The sequence below is a fragment of the Prionailurus viverrinus genome, chromosome C1 (genome assembly GCF_022837055.1).
Source record: "Prionailurus viverrinus isolate Anna chromosome C1, UM_Priviv_1.0, whole genome shotgun sequence".
Lineage (NCBI taxonomy): Eukaryota > Metazoa > Chordata > Mammalia > Carnivora > Felidae > Prionailurus > Prionailurus viverrinus.
The window spans coordinates 148734588-148739949 of record NC_062568.1 but is presented as its reverse complement, the minus strand read 5'-3'; the positions used below and the strand labels follow the sequence as shown (position 1 = coordinate 148739949).

The following is a 5362-nucleotide window of genomic DNA, read 5'->3' as shown; positions in this document are numbered from 1 at the left end:
ATTATATAAGTTTCAGGTACACAGCATAATGATTCAACATTAGCATATATTGCAAAATGATCACCACAGTAAGTCTAATTAACATCTGTCACCATACATAATTACAGAATTTTTTTGTGATGAGAACTTATAAGATTTCCTCTCTTAGTAACTTTTTTATTTTTTAAGTTTTTAAAAAGTTTATTTATTTTGAGAGAGAGAGAGAGAGAGAGAGCATGTGCAAGCTGGCAGGGGCAGAGAGAGAGAGAGAGAGAGAGAGAGAATCCCAAACAGGCTTCATGCTGAAAGTGCAGAGCCTGACTTGGGGCTCGGTCTCACAAATGGTGAGGTCATGACCTGAGCTGAAATCAAGTTGTATGTTCAACTGACTGAGCCCCAGGCACCCCTTGTAGTTCTATTTTAAAATTTTTGATAACCTCCATACTGTTTTCTTAGTGGCTGCACCAATTTACATTTCAACTAATAATGCTTGAGGGTTCCCTTTTGTCCTATCCTTGCCAACACTTACTTCTTGTCTTTTTTTTTTTTTTTTTCAACGTTTATTTATTTTTGGGACAGAGAGAGACAGAGCATGAATGGGGGAGGGGCAGAGAGAGAGGGAGACACAGAATCGGAAACAGGCTCCAGGCTCCGAGCCATCAGCCTGGAGCCTGACGCGGGGCTTAAACTCACGGACCGCAAGATCGTGACCTGGCTGAAGTCGGACGCTTAACCGACTGTGCCACCCAGGCGCCCCTTGTCTTTTTGAAAATAACTATTTCTGACAAGTATGAGATGATATAACTTTGTGGGTTTGATTTGCACTTCCCTGATCATCATGATGTTGAACATATTTTCATGTACCTCCTGGCCATCTGTATGTCTTTTTTTGAGAAATGTCTATTCAGATCTTCTGCCCATTTTTTAATTGGATTGTTTGTTTTGCTGTTTTCTTTCATTGGGAGGTATATCCCAATTTTATCAGCTTGATTTTCATCAAGTTTTGATTTTCTTTGATGTCAGTAGCTTTTAATGCTCAAAGCCTTAACTTATTAATTCAGTGGAGATATTCTAATTTTATAATTTCTTTTTATCTCATAAATGAAATACTTTTATAAAGCAATGCTTTGTCTTTTCAACTATTTGTTGCCATTGTTTCAATTTGTGTAAGAAAAGCAGAATAAATCTTTTGATCCCTTATCAAGACTAGAGTGCCTTTCCCCTTTTTATTTCTTTTTATTTTATTATTTTATAGTTTATTTATTTATTTTGAGAGAGAGAGAGAGAGAGAGAGAGAGAGAGAGAGAGAGAGTCAGTCCCAAGCAGGTTCTGCACTGTCAGCACAGAGCCTGACTCAGGGCTCAAACCTATGAATTATGAGATCATGACCTGTGCCAAAATTGAGAGGTGGATGCTTATTTGACTGAGTCACCTGGGCACCCCTTCCCTCTCCCCCTTTTTAAGCCATTATTTAAGATAATAAATTTTTTCTTTATCATTTTTTGAATCTATAAAAATATTTAATAAATATTTAATAGTTTCTAAAAAAATTTAAACATATTTTATGAGTTTCAACCCATTGCAATTCTTTTCCTTTTAAATTGTGGTTTAAATTGTGGTTTATTCCATACAATGAAATAGCATGAAATCCATAAAATTGTGTTTTTAAAAAAATTTGAGTATAGTTGGCACACAATGTTACATTAATTTCAGGTGTACAGCTTAGTTTTTTTGACAAGTTTATATATTATACTATGTTCACCACGAGTATAGATACCATCTGTCCCATTTCATTGCTATTATAATATTATTGACTGCATTCCTTATGCTCTGCTTTTTTTCCCTGTGACTTATTCCATAACTGGAGGCCTATATCTCCCTTTCCCCTTCACCCATTTTTCCCAACCCCCAAGCCCCTGTCCCTCTGGCAAGCATCAATTTGTTCTTTGTATTTATAGTTCTAATTTTGCTTTTTATTATTCTTTAAAATTCCATTTATGAGTGAAATCATATAGTATTTATCTTTTTCAGTGGATTTATTTCACTTTGCATAATGCTCTCTGGGTCCATCTATGTTGTCTCAAATAGCATGATCTCATCTTTTTTATGGATGTATAATATTCCATTGTATATATATGCCACATTTTCCTCATCCATGTGTCTGCTGATGGATACTTTGGTTGCTACCATGTCTCAGCTATTGTGAATAATGCTTCAGCAAACAAAGGAGTGCATACATCTTTTTGAGTTAGTGTTTTAGTTTTTCCTGGGTGAATACCCAATAGTGAAATTATTGGATTATCTGGTATTTTTATTTTTAATTGTTTAAAAAATTTTTTTAAATAAAATTTCAATTAATTTTATTTATTTATTTATTTATTTATTTATATTTATTTATTTTAGAACAATGGAATTTTATTTTGATGAAAAACTCGAGTTTAAAATCATTTAGTAAATGAAGAGCAAACACTTCATTTTCCTAACCCATAACTCTTAAGAATAAAAAATTAGTGGGGTGCCTGAGTGGCTCAGTCGGTTAAGCATCTGACTTTGGCTCAGGTCATGATCTCACGGTTCGTGGGTTTGAGCCCCCTGTTGGGCCCTGTGCCAACAGCTCAGAGCCTGGAGTCTGTTTCAGATTCTGTGTCTCCCTCTCTATCTCTGCCCCTCCCCCACTCATGCTCTGTCTCTGTCTCTCAAAAATAAATAAACATTGAAAAAAAATTTTTAAAAATTAGTAAGTAAATATCTGAACAGATTAAGGGTAAGGCATGTTCACACTTCCTGCATGTGACTCACTGTAAAAGGGCGAAAACAGCAGTGGGGAGAAAGAAGATATAGGCATTGAATCTCATCCTAACCATTCAAATAAGCCCAATGATAAATACTCATTTTTTTTTGCTCATCATGGGCAGCAAACTATATACATTTTACTGAAGGAATACTTTGATAGAAGCACTTATTTCAGTTATATTGTGCATCACAACTATAAAAATGGCTTGAACAGTTCCATTTAACCACCATTTATAAAATGCAACTATGTAATATTCTATATTTTACATGGGGTGTGAAAAGTGTCAAACTAAGCTGAAAAGACCCCACCTGCCAATTTTCCCCACTTCTGAAAATATCTATGTGTATGAAAAAGGACAGTCCCCCATACAAAGAACCAATTTCACAAACCTACTGGTAAGCAAATACATTTATATAACTGGAACCTCAGGATGCTAGAGTTGTACTTATTTAAAAAACCATTCAGCTACCTTTGGTCTTTAAAAAAGCCTCCAGTGCAATATCCTAAACATTGTTATGTGCATCTCACGATGAAGAGTGTGGCCTTGTAGTGCAGAATGAGAGTGCGACGTCACTGTGAAGGGTAGCAAGCGATGGTTTCAAGAACATCAGCATCACAGCATTGGATTCTGTGCATCAGGACTGAGGTCATTGTTGCCAGAAGGGGGGTGCATCAGGAGAATATCCGGCTCGTCCACTTGTGGAGTAGGGTGTATGACTACCAGCTGGTCCTGGGGAATGTCTGTGGCAGCTGCTGCAAGGTTGGTGATAGATTTACTTTTTACACACTGAAAGTCTACATGCTGACTCCTTCCTTCTTCCTTTTCCCAAGACATTCAAATAGAGGGTCTTTGGACATAGTTGTAAATCACTTCTGGGGGGACTCCAGGCCTTTTCTTTACTTTTTCTTTGTAGGTAGGATAACCTTCTATTCCCAGTCTAATCTTCTTAAGACCACTCTCCTTCAAAACTGATTTGGCCACATCTCTGTTTTCAATGTACTTGAAAAATCTATACAATTTTTTGCTATCAATAATTTGTGAATACTCTTCTCCCATCTGTGGTGGATACTCTTCATTCCAATCAACCACATCATCATTGGTAAGCACTACTATGTGGCATTCTCTTTCCCCACTCTGGGCACTAGCTACCATGAGAGGCAGGATCATTTCTCCCAGATAAAATTCAAACTGTATACGAGCACCATCATTTGATAACTCATGCATTAGGGCACTGAGATCTCTAAATTTAATAGTGCTATATTCAAAAGAAATACAAAGATAGTCGCATGCTTCTCTCAGTTCAGGAACAGATATGCCATCAGGACAATGGATTATTCCTTTTTTGTAGTAATCCAGAATAGCTTGAAACACAGTGGAGCCAATTTCCTCTGCCACTTCATAGTCTCCCTTCTCAGTGGGACGTGTAAAATTAGGTTCTCTGCCAGATGCAAACATCCTGCCCAACATTGTATTTGGCTGTGAAGTAAAAGTGGATGGTTATCCACTATCAGTGTTACTCGTTCCGACGTTCTTACATTCCAAGCTCCTTCTTTTGCATTTTCATATATAAATACTATCTCCCCAGATGTCTTACAGGTACCATCTGAACTTGACTGACTACTGTTTCTGCTGCTGTTCCCAGCACTGCTACTAGAATCATTTGGAGATGCCTTCTGAAGACGAGGACTGCTTGGATGAGAGGAACTATGGTCTTTTTCTCGTTTACATGGTGCTGTTGTGTTGGAGAAGTAACATTTCTTTAAAAAAATTTTTTTTAATGTTTATTTATTTTTGACAGAGGGAGAGAGAGATAGAGCATGAGCGGGCAGGGGCAGAGAGAGAAGGAGACACAGAATCTGAAACAGGCTCCAGGCTCTGAGCTGTCAGCACAAAGCCAGACGTGGGGCTCGAACTCACAGACCATGAGATCATGACCTGAGCCGAAGTTGGATGCTCAACCGACTGAGCCATCCAGGACCCCACAGGAGTAACATTTCTAATACAAGGAATGAGTTGAGATTCCGTTCTTTCATGAGATGAATCTTGTAATCTGTCACTTGACCTTCATCTATCTCTTGATTGTTCATGTTCCCCACTAGCACCATGTAGACTCATTTTGGTGTGGTCAACAACTCCTTTAGTAACACGTACGGGAGTACTTGAATGTTTATACAGTTTACGAGATCTGCTATGCAATTTCTGATCCCAATTCTCTGGATCACTGGAGTCACGGGTCATAAGGATGAGGCTCTCCTGCCATTCCACTTTAAGCTTCCTCACAGTACTGCTCTGAAGCATATGTAGTACCCATAACCTGCAGTTCCTCTTGAATGTCCAGGGAGGACCTAGGTGAAGGGGGGAGCCAGCAAAACCTCTGCTTCCTCCTCAATTGGGTCCCTCTGGAGGTGTCTGTGGCAATGGCCACTCAGGTGGCTGCCTCAATTAATTTATTTTAATACCAGTATAGTTAACATACAATGTTATATTAGTTTCTGGTGTACAATGCAGTGATTCAACAATTCTGTATGTTAGTGCTCATCAGGATAAGTATACTCTTAATTCCTTTCACTTATTTCACCCATCCTTGC

The 5362-nt window shown here is 38.1% G+C and overlaps 1 pseudogene; it reads right to left on the bottom strand.

Annotated features, from left to right (window-relative positions):
* Nucleotides 1-3386: 3386 nt before the first annotated feature.
* LOC125173214 (BTB/POZ domain-containing protein 10-like) lies at nt 3387-5034 on the bottom strand (annotated as a pseudogene).
* Nucleotides 5035-5362: the final 328 nt, after the last annotated feature.